The sequence below is a fragment of the Mustela erminea genome, chromosome 5, assembly GCF_009829155.1.
Source record: "Mustela erminea isolate mMusErm1 chromosome 5, mMusErm1.Pri, whole genome shotgun sequence".
Taxonomy (NCBI): Eukaryota; Metazoa; Chordata; class Mammalia; order Carnivora; family Mustelidae; genus Mustela; species Mustela erminea.
The window spans coordinates 33,092,144-33,104,780 of NC_045618.1; positions in this window are offsets into that span (position 1 = coordinate 33,092,144).

A 12,637-nucleotide genomic window follows, 5' to 3' on the forward strand; every position below is an offset into this window, starting at 1 on the left:
AGTTATTTTAATTCCAATAGCTCCTTTGGCTAATTATCTAGGGTTTTCTAAGTAAACATTACATCATCATCAAAGAGTAGTAATTCTGTCTCTTGCTTTACAAAACTTACCTTATTGAATTGATTGGGCCCTCCCAAATAAATAAATAAATCTTTTTTAAAAATTCCACATATGAGTGAAATCACATGGTATTTGTCTTTCGATGACTGATTTTGCTCAGCATAATACTCTCTAACTCCATCCACATTCTTGCAAATGGCAAGATTTCATTCTTTTGATGGCTGAGTAATATTCCATTGTATATATACTCCATATCTTTTTTATCGATTCATCAGTTGATGGACATTTGGGCTCTTTCAGAATTTGGATATCGTTGATAATGCTGCTATAAACATCAGGTGCCCCTTCGAATCAGTATTTTTGTATCTTTTGGGTAAATATCTAGTAGTGCAATTGGTGGGTCATAGGGTAGCTCTATTTTCAACTTTCTGAGGAACCTCCATACTGTTTTTCAGACTGGCTGCACCAGTAATATCAACATGTACTGTTAGTAGTCACAAGTAATAATGAAAATATAGCATTATTGAATTAATATATTAGCCATTATTTATACAATATTGATTTTTTTCCCTATATGAACTTGGGACATAGGAACTTATTCTAGTAATTTGAATATTATAATCAAAGCACAAGCTTTCTGGTATGTTTAGTTGTCCTTTTATTTTTCTATTTTTTAAAAGGTTTATTTCAGAAAGAGAGCACAGAAGGGGACAGTGGAGGGGCAGAGGAAGAGAGAGAATAGAATCTCAAGCAGACTTCCTGATGAAGGGCTCAATGCAGGGTTTGATTTCAGGACTCTGAGATCATGACCTGAGCCAAAATCAAGAGTTGGACACCTAGCTAACTGAGTCAACCAGGCACCCCTTCTTTAGAATTTTAAAAATATATCCACATGGGGCACCTGGATGGCTCAGTGGGTTAAGTCTCTGCCTTCAGCTCAGGTCATGATCTCAAGGTCCTGGGATTTAGCCCCACATTGGGCTCTCTGCTTAGCAAGGAGCCTGCTTCGCTCTCGCTCTGCCTGTCTCTCTGCCTACTTGTGATCTTGGTCTGTCAAATAAATAAATAAAATCTTAAAAAAAATTTTTTTAATGTATCCACATGTTTAGATTTTTTTCCAGTTTTAGTATATTATAATCAAAGAACATGTTCTATAAGAATTCTACTTTTTGCTTCTCATCACAAGAAAAAAAATGTAACTATGTATGCTGGTAGATGTTAACTGGAATATTGTGATGATCATTTTTCAATACATACAAATATCAAATCATTAAGTTGTACACCTAAAGCTAATATAATGTTATATGTCAATTATACCTCAAAAAATGAATTCCACTTTTTGGAATTTAGCAATATTTGGGGTTTTTTGGGTCAGTTTTTCTCAATGTCCTATAAACATTTAAAAACAATATGTAAGATACAAAGCTTTGAATTTACTTGTGTAGAAAATGATTCTAAATCTATTACAGTCACATTATTAATATTGTTCAAGATGTTCCCATTATTTACTTTTTCTGCACTTGATAAAATATTCCCTGATAAATGTTAATATATCTTAATTATAGTTTTTTTCCCTTATAATTTTTCCAGTTTTTCTTTATATTTATATTTGGTTTTTTGTTGTTAGGTGTGTGATGGTTCATAATCTCCACCTTCTTTGTGACTTGAACCCTGTATTATTAAAAATATTCACTTTGTTCTGTTTAATTTTTGCCTTGGTTTCTGTCAGATCTTAACTTGTTCTTTTTGTTTACATTATCTGTGATATACCTTTTTTTCTTTTTACTGTCATTGTTTTGGTATCATTTTATTTTATTTTTTAATTTTTTTGAGTATGGTTGACCCACAATATTATATTAGTTTCAGGTGTACAACATAGAGATTCAACTTCTCTATGTTATGTTAGGCTCACCACAGTTGCAGCTACTGTCTGTCATCATATAACACTATTATGATATCATTGACTATATTCCCTATGTGTACCTTTTATTCCCATGGCTTACTCCATAACTGGAAGCCTGTATTGTCTACTCCCTTTCACCAATTTTGCCCATTGTCCACTCCCTTCCCTCCAGCAACCTTCAGTTTGTTCTCTGTGTTTAGAGATCTGATTCTGCTTTTTGTTTATTCATTTGTTTGTCTTTTAGATTCCACATGTGGGTGAAATCATATACAGTATTTGCTTTCCCCTGTATTATTTCATTTAGCATAATACCCTCTAGGTTCACCCACGTTATTTGAGTGGCAATATCTCATCCTTTTTATGGCTGCATAATATCCTATTCTATATACATACATATATATATATATATAGAATATATATATATATATATGGGATATATATGTACATATATGTGTGTGTATATATATCTTCTTTAATCATTTATCTATCAATACACACTTAGACTTGGCTATTGTAAATAATGCTGCAATAAATATAAGGGTGCATAAATATTTTCAAAAAGTGTTCTCATTTTCTTTGGGTAAATATCCAGTAGTGGAATTATTGGATCATACAGTATTTCTATTTTTAAATTTTTGAAGAACCTCCATACTGTTTTCCACAGCAGCTATACCAATTTATATTCCCACTAATGGTGCAGGAAAATTCCTTTTTCTTCACATCCTTGCCAACACTTTCTATTTCTTTTCTATTTTAGCCATTATGACAGGTATAAGATGGTATCTCATTGTGGTTTTGATTTGCATTTCCATGATGATGAGTGATGCTGAACATCTTTTCATGTGTCTGTTGGAAATCTGCATCTATTCAAGTCCTCTGCCAATTTTTAAATTGCATTGTTTGTTTTTTGGTGTTGAGTTGTATACGTTCTTTATGTATTTTGGTATTAATCCTTTATCAGATATATCATTTGCAAATATCTTCTCGCATTCAGTAGGTTGCTTTTTTGTTTTGTGGATGGTTTCCTTCACTGTGTAGCTTTTTACTTTGATGTAGTCCCAACAGTTTCTTTTTGCTTTTGTTCCCCTTGCCTTAGGAGACACATCTAGGAAAATGTTGCAATGGCCAACATCAAAGAAATTACTGCTTATGTTCTCTTCTAGGAGTTTTATGGTTTCAGGTCTCACATTTAAGTCTTTAATCCATCTTGAGCTTATTTTTTGTGTAGGGTGTTAGAGAGTGGCCCAGTTTCATTCTTTTGCATGTGACTGTCCAGGTTTCCCAGCACCATTTATTGAAGAGACTGTCTTTTCCCCCATTATATATCTTTGCCTACTTTGTCATAGATTAATTTGGTGTCATTTTAATATTTTTTAAAGATTTTATTTATTTTTATGTGTGTGTGTGTGTGAGAGAGAGAGACAGAAAGCGAGCAAGCATGAGTGGGGGGGGGCAGAGGGAGAAGCAGACTCCCTGCTGAGCAGGGAGCCTAAAGTGGGACTTGATCCCAGGATCCTGGGATCATGACCTGAGCCAAAGGCAGATGCTTAACTGACTGAGCCACCCAGGTACCCACTATTATTTTAAATATTTCTTACTAACAACATTTAGACTGTTCTTTGTTCAATCTGAGAGTCTTTGTCTTTTTTTTAAAAAAAAGATTTTATTTATTTATTTGACAGACAGAGATCACAAGTAGGCAGAGAGACAGGCAGAGAGGGAGAGGGGGGAGAAGCAGGCTCCCCGCTGAGCAGAGAGCCCGATGCGGGGCTCGATCCCAGGACCCTGGGATCGTGACCTGAGCCGAAGGCAGAGGCTTTAACCCACGGAGCCACCCAGGCGCCCTGAGTCTTTGTCTTTGATAAGTGGAATTTAACCTATTTAAATACAATGTGATAATTCAGACAGACTGGGCTTAGTCCTATCCTCTTATTCTTTCTATTTTCTTTTAAATACATATTGTTGTTTTCTCCTATCTCCCTTTTATTTTGCCAGAATGATCTAATTTTCTTTGGTCCTTCTCTTTTTCTATAATGACACGGAAGTCAAGTATGTTGTTTCTGTCTTCCTAGATCTTACTTATTAATTTTATTGCATATATTTAAAATAAATTTCAAGGCATTAACAGTAGCAATGAAAGGATAACACTAATGTTGAAAGAGAGTGACAAAATGAGCATTTTCATACATCATTGGTAAGAATGTAAATTTTTATCCCATGTTTCCAAGTATTTATAGAGAGTGGGTGGGGAAAGTAGCCCTGACTATATAGCTTAATCCAGGAAGGGCCTAGGGCTGTGATCAATCTCATCGAAGGCACGAAACTGAAAAGTGAAATTCTGAAGGAAAATACAAGGTGTTAATGGTGGGAAAGTATAAAAATAGATGCTGGCATGGCAACCAATATCCTCTATAATGGTCGCTGTAGTATTGCTTATATGTAAGACAATTTGGAAGAAACCTACTGTGCACTAATGAAGAACTTACGGAACTTTCACACTATTCCCTTCTGTCATCTTGGGAGTTATTTAAACCCTCAACTCTGATTTTTTTTAATCTATAAAATGGGAATAATAAGAGCATCTATATCAATCATAAAGTTGTTGTGAGGCTTCAACAAACATGTAGAACCCTTAAAACGGTCTGGCACATGATAAGTACATAGTATATGGTAGCTACCATTACTATTATTATTTATTTTATAAAAATAGAATATTATAGGGAGTGAGGGGAGGGGAAATTGGATGAAGGTGGTCAAAAGGCAGAAAATCCTAGGGATGCAATGTACAACACGATGATTATAGTTAACACTGCCATATGATATATATATGAAAGTCATTAAGGAAGTAGATCCTAAGAGTTCTAATCACAAGGAAAAAATTACATACATATGAGATGATAGATGTTAACTAAACTAATTGTGGTGTTCATTACATGATATATGTAAATTAAGTCATTATACTGTACAACCTAAATTTATAGAGTGCTGTATGTCAATTATATCTCTATAAAACTGGGGAAAACTCCAGAGTATTCGCTTTTACATAATGTTTCTTTAAAGTTTTAAATTCGTTAGTTAGCATACAGTGTAATATTAGTTTCAGGTGTACAATATATTGATTCAGCACTTCCACACAACACCTCATGCTCATCACAAGTGCACTCCTTAATCTCTCTCACCCATTTAACCCATCCCTCATAACTCCCCTGGTAGCCATCAGTTTGTTCTCTATAGGTAAGAGTCTGTTTCTTGGTTTGCCTCTCTCTTTTCTTTTTGCTCATTTGTTATTTCTTAAGTTCCACATATGAGTGAAATCCTATAGCATTTGTCTTTCTCTGACTGACTTATTCCACCTGGCATAATACATTGTTAACCGAAAAACTAGAGCATGATGGTAGTGATATCATGCTCTAATTTTCTGTTAAAGATTGTGGATGTGTGATATAGAAAATGGTCATCTACAGAAATGACCATACATACTATGTCATATATATACATACACAGAACTACGTACTGAAGTGCCAGCAGTCTTTCTCTTTCTGGCTTTTATGTGGTCCCTTGGCATGGGTAAGAGCTCAAGAGTACAAAGTAAGCCCTGGGAAGGGTATGAACATCAGGAAGAACTATGGGGATATTTTCTTGTAGACCATCATGACCCAGCTGTCATGAAGTTAGACAATAAATTATCCTGGAAAACAAAACTGTAATTCCTGTATAGCTGAATTTGTGAACTGAGGATCATACCTTCTACCCACAACATTGTGCTTCTTGTATTCTTAAAAATAAGTATACATTACTTTTATAATAAATAAATGACAGTCACTATTTCCCCACATGCTCAATTCTAAGTGAATCTATTCCTTCACTAGCATTGGCTCAAAGACAGAGCTTTGATCATCTACAGATTAGATGACTCTGTCATATCTTACCTATAGCCACAGCTGTTTTGTTCAAGAATGACATCTCTTCCTAGCTCGACCAATCATATTCTCTCTCTGGAGAACTTAAAACCGGAATACTAAGGGAATAAATTAGGAAGAGAAGGAGAATGAAACAGATGCAGGGATGGGGATGACAGGCAGAATGGGTCCTGAGAGACCGAAGGGGGTGACCTTGATTCCTAATAGATATTACAGGCCATTTGACCTTAGCTATAACTAACTTCTTTTGTCTAGATGCTTGTGAAGATGATAAACTCCCCACTGTTGAGCTAGCTGGGTTCTCTTCCTTGCAACGAAAAGATCTCTAACAAGAACATCAAGTATCCAAATTTTGCACATAGAATGTGAAGAATCATTTTGATTTCTGAGGCATTCTTTTTTTTTTTTTAAAGATTTTATTTATTTATTTATTTGACAGAGAGAAATCACAAGTAGATGGAGAGGCAGGCAGAGAGAGAAGGAAGCAGGCTCCCCGCTGAGCAGAGATCCCGATGTGGGACTCGATCCCAGGACCCTGGGATCATGACCTGAGCAGAAGGCAGCGGCTTAACCCACTGAGTCACCCAGGTGCCCCCTGAGGCATTCTTATATTACATATCATCACTCATAGTAATTAGAAGGATCACTATTTTTTTGACCTTTATCTCCATGGATAGAGCTCTGATGACCTCATAATTACCTGTGTGCTCACTCGTTGGCTCTGAACAATTCTTTATCCTTCCATGGCCTCCTCCCACTATCTAGCTAATGTGGACTCAAGGAAGATTAATGGATTTTATTATTTTCCTAAGCAAACTTTAGGGAGTCAGCTGCTGTCAAGGGAGAGAAGCACTGGCCAAACAGTGACTTCTGTATTACTCGCATCATTGCTTCTTTCTGGCTCTAACATTAATTGAAAGTTGCCATGCACATTCAAATCCAGTGATCATTCCTTTCTAGAATAAGGCAGGGGGATAAGAACAGGATGTAGGGTTAGTGGACTCCATGATTCAATTGCATTCAATCTCAAGGAGACTAGATGACTGCAGGTATTTCCAGAGGCACAGTCCAGTGGGGTAGAGAAAATCCCAGTCAGGAAGGCCACACATCTGTGGTCTGGTTCCAGTCTCACCACTCTCTGGCTACATTTGCTCCTAGCTGAGTAATTGCAGTATAAAAATTTATTGGTGTGCCTACTGCATGCAAAGCACTGTATTATGTGTAGCAAGGAATGGATTTAGTCATTTAACAAACTTTTACTTAGCGCTGCTATGTACATGTCACTAGGTACTGGAAGTTTCAATATGAACAATATCCTATTCTTGCTCTTGAGGAACAGGCTTCACCTCTCTGGTTCTCAGTTCTCTTAGCTCAAATAAGAAGTAAACTAGATAATTTCCAAGGTCATATCTAGGTCTAACCTTGTATGCCTTTCAGAATTTCCTTCTAGACCTCTATACCCCTTTGGGGCGGGGGTAGGGCAAAGAGATTGGTTCGTGGTTGTTTTAATTCAAGCAAAAGTTTACAAGGAAGGATTAAATAGTTTTCAAATATGCATTACAAACAGCACATACACAAATTTTTCATTTCTTGAAAGATTTTATTTATTTATTTATTTGAGAGAGAGAGCATGCATCAGTGGGAACAGAGGCAGAGGGAGATGGAGAAGCAGACTTCCACCTGAGCAGGGAGCCTGGAACAGGGCTCAATTCTAGGACCCCAAGATCATGACCCAAGCCGAAGGCAGATGCTTAACCAACTGAGCCAACCAGGTACCCATACATATTTCTTTCAAATAGCATATATTGATTTGAGTTTAGTAGCATAGTGTTTCTCCCTAAATCTTTGTTAGAAGTTGAACCTATCTCTATGGAATGTCATGAATGCTTGATCTTTACTGATGATTGCATGAGGCCCGGAGCAGAATATTCAAACCACTGAATTTTGAACAACTGCCTATTTGTGGTAGTAACCTGCCAGGTCCCTATGGAAGAGAGATGCTGAGGATACTTCAGGAACACTATAGCTGGGGCCATGACCCAGATCTTGAATGAATACTCTACACAGGCAAGCTAGGCATTACTACCCTGGTACCACAGGGACTCCTGCTAGCTTAGATCTGCATCGTGCTCCTCCCTTTCTTCTGGACACCTCCTGACTCACCTCCCCAGTTCTTTCTCAGGTGGCAGGAAGCCCCAGGGCATTTTCTGTGTCACCTACATGGCAGAAAAATTCTAAGAAGGATAATCAATACTGAGATATAGAAAAAAAAGAAATCTAAGAGAAAGATCCAAAAGGCACTCCCAGCAGAAGACATTTTAACTGTGCTCTTAGGACAAAGAGGTCTACCCATCACATCAGTGAAATTGGACAACTGGGAAACCTGAATCAGTGTAGTATGCCAGTAATGCTTTCTGAAGTCAAATGTTAATAGATGGGCAAAAACAGAAGTGTTGAAGGGATCTGTGCTCTAGGTTTCTTGGAGACTAGAGCCTAGCTATTAGTCAAGGAAGGAAAATAAGGCATGGAGGACCCAAGCAGGAGGAGGATGGTAAGAAGGCAAGGAAATGAGTGATAAATCTTTTAGGACTGATTGGGGAATTCCAGCGTGCAACGGGGGTAAATTACTTTCCATAAGGGACTTACATAATCAGTTTAAAGTTGCATCAGTGCCCCACCTCCCTGAAGGGGGCTGCAGATTACATCTGTGGGTTTGGCTAACATAAGCATTTATAACCACTAAGGCTCTAGGCAAAAGGCTTAAGAGATCAGACTGGAGCTAAGATAATCCTAATCCAGAGCAGCCATCAGGTTGCCTGGAGCAGGATGTAGTTTAAGCCAAAGGAGTCCTCACTGAAAGGGCCTTAAACATCACACAGTGGTCTTAACTATAGAAACTAGCCCTTTTTTGGTCTAAAACTCCCAACATCAGAGGCTGTTGCCCTCACCCTGGATACGGTTGAGAGATATAAGCTTAAAGTAGGCAAAAACCTACAGTAAAGAGAAACTAACATCTTTATCAGTATACGCTATTGATTCTAGACCAACAGAACTCTCACCACCCCAGTATCACTCTAGATTCCTCAGAGATCTCTGCCTAGGTTCAGTGCCAAGTCATTCTATTCATTCAAAATCATTTATTAAACGTCTGTGTGCCAGACACTGTTCTAGGACCTGCTGGATCCTAAACCAAACACGTTAGATGAAGTTCTCCTTCAAATTTCTAGTCCTTCCTCGCAGACTGCTTTTTGTCTACACACTGAAATTCTCACTGTCTTTAAAATTTAAACACAAATGCTCCCTCATTCATGCATTCTTTCAAAAAATTCTGGTTGAACACTTAACTATGTGCAGAGTTCTGGCTCAGGCAGTAAAGATACAACTGTGAAAACAGCACCATTCACTCAGCATGTGGTCTGTGGTGCATACAAGAAGCTAAAGTGAGGGTGCCATAAAGAAGTACCCAAAAAGGGGTGCCTGGGTGGCTTAGTGGGTTAAGCTCCGGTCATGATCTCAGAGTCCTGGGATCAAGCCTTGCATTGGGCTCTCTGCTCAGCAGGGAGCCTGCTTCCCCCTCTCTCTCTGCCTGTCTCTCTGCCTACTTGTGATCTCTCTCCCTCTCTCTGTCAAATAAATAAATAAAACCTTAAAAAAAAAAAGAAGTACCCCAAAAGAGGTAATGTCTAAGTGCTTCTCAAAGTTCCTCATAGCACATACAGGAAGGAGATTTCTCTTGGCTGGAGGTGACTAGCTAAGATATGTAGCTGTCCCAAGCTCTGCCTGGCCAACCTAAGGACTGAGGGAATCACTGCCTCAGCACACTTGTACCCCATTCACAGCATAACTTGGTCTAGTCTAGGCTAAGTCCTGAAGGAAAAGTAGATGCTAAATTGCAGAACACATATGCAGAGTCCTACAGGTACTCATTTAACAGGTCTTTTTTTTTTTTTTTTAAAGATTTTATTTATTTTATTTGACAGAGAGAGAGATCATAAGTAGGCAGAGAGGCAGGCAGAGACAGAGGGGGAAGCAGGCTCCCTGCTGAGCAGAGGGCCCGATGCGGGGCTCGATCCCAGGACACTGAGATCATGACCTGAGCCGAAGGCAGCGGCTTAATCCACTGAGCCACCCAGGCGCCCCCATTTAACAGGTCTTAATTGAGCAACTGCTATATGCCAGACACTGTGCCTAGGGCTAGGAATACAACAGTGAACACAGAACCTGTGCTTAAGGAGCTTTTACTCTAGTGGCGAAGACAGACAAATGGGCAAGCAATTAGAATACTATGACATAAGTTCTCTCCTGGAGGTAAAATCAAAGGGTTATAGGACGTTACCTAGGTCTGAGAAGTCAGAAATTTATAGGGCGGTAAAACAAAAGTTAAGTAGGTAGAGTGGGAGTGGAAGGTAGGAAAGTCATTCCAGGGAGAAGAGTATGGTAAAAGTGAGATAACCGGGTGCCTGGGTGGCTCAGTGGGTTAAGCCGCTGCCTTCAGCTCAGGTCATGATCTCAGGGTCCTGGGATCGAGCCCCACATCGGGCTCTCTGCTCAGCAGGGAGCCTGCTTCCCTCTCTCTCTCTGCCTGCTTCTCTGCCTACTTGTGATCTCTGTCTGTCAAATAAATAAATAAAATCTTTAAAAAAAAAAAGTGAGATAATCATGGCACATCTCCTTTGGCTATCCCCATTAACGCTATGCTCAATAAAGATTCCTCGCTATCTAAAAGTAGAGCATTCCTAGGACACCCTTCATAAATCAAAGTAGTGTAAAGCAAAGACAAAGCAATGACCACTCATTTATATGGAAAATTTTTGAGCATTCCCAGACCTAAAAAACAATTTCTTGGGCTTTTCTGATACCTTACAACACATCTTTAATGGATGCCCAAAATAAACTGAGATAACACACAGATGTTCCCAGACACAGTTTAAAGCTACGGCGGCGAGGCCACTCCTCCTGCTTGGGACATGCACTGCCTCTATGATGACTGGGTGCAAGACAAATACTGAACAACGCTATTTCACTTTTTGCGCCCCTTTTTTTTTCGGTAAAAACAAAAATCCTCCAGATTTCTTTGGGTTAGTGAAAACAGGTACTGATGTAGGTCTTTTGTAAAAGGGAGTGGCTTACTGGCAACTTTCAAAAACCTATATGCCATATTTGTTCACTCCTCTGTGCTTTGCCCATGCTCCCTTCCCTGCTTGGCTCACTCGTGCTTTAGGAGCCAGCTCAAAACTCACCTCCTTTGTGAAAGACTTCCTCAGGCAAAATCAGTCATTCCCTCCTCTCTGCTTCTACAGTGATGACTAGATGAACCAAAAATCTGGACTCGTTGTCTGACAGTGAATTCTTTTCCTGATATGTAAACCCATTTTATAAGAAGACACAGATATGAAATTAAACCATGTTTTATTCATTTATCAAGCTCTTTAATAAAAGGAAAAATTGAGAAAACAACCAAATATAATTTACTATATTATGTGTCATTATTCTTGGTATTTATCTAATTAAAATTCATGGCCATGTTGAATTGAATATACACTAATTTGATGAATTCATATTGTTAAATAACTGACTTACTTTTGCTACCATCTCTACGCTAGTCTCTAAATATATGGATTATGTTATTTTTAAGATCATATTTATTTATTTGAGAGAGAGAGAGAGAAATAGCGATAGCGATAGCAATAGAGAGAATGAGTGGGAGGAGAGGAAGAATCAGGCTCCCCGCTGAGCATGGAGCCATGGCAGGGCTGGATCCCAGGACACTGGGATCATGACCTGAGCTGAAGGCAGATGCTTAAACGACTAAGCCACCCAGGCGCCCCTAGTGGGTTTTTTGTTTTTCTTTCTTTCTTCTTCTTCTTCTTCTTCGTTTTTTTTTTAACTTTTAATAGTTGTTCATTACTTTTCTGATTGATATACTGGTCAGAGAGAGGATAACTGGAATAATATCTTTGAACTATTCTCTCAACAAAAATCTCTGTATGTTCATTAGTAATTTTTACAATCTCTTTATTCAGAGTCCAGCTCCTTTATTTTGTAACTTAGGTAAATGTCTCCTCTCCTTGGAGGAGAGGAGTATCACATAAATCACATAAAGAGGTGCCCTGCACGTGCTCAGTCCTGAAATCATACTTTGACCTACTGTTCCTGTATTAACACCTGTCCTTCTGGATACCCACTATCTTCTGGCTCTACAAGTCCTCTTCCTTCCCCACTGCTGTAGTTCAAGCTCCCATTACTTTCCACCCCCAATAAACAAGGGTTCCCTAACTGGTTTATCCATCCAACTATTCGAAGTGAGGTTTGTAAAATGCAAGCCTTTGGGATGATTTTCCCTAGCCCACAGGATTGAAGTGCTGAAGAGGCCTGTCTTATTTCCGGGTATTCTCCGTCTTGCATCAAAAGTCTAAGCAATGTCTTAATGCTTGCAGTAAGTATGTACCCCAGTTCGAGGAGTTTTGTTTTGGGGGAGGGGGCTTGGGCGGCATTTACTAAGAGATTATCAACCACGGAGGAAAGAGCCCACACCCGAGGCTGGACCTCGGATGCCTCCAGCTTGCTCTGAAAGTACAGATTTTTTCCAGTCATAAATACATCAGATTCTTGGGGTCTTGTGGTCCCTCTCTAGCAGAACCAGTCGGACTACCCGATTCCAGCCCCCTCCGCCCCCCGGCGCTTCCCATTAAAACCACCAGCGGTTTGCGTCCTCCCATTTTCCCGCTCCTCAAGCTCCCCGAGCCCGGGACGT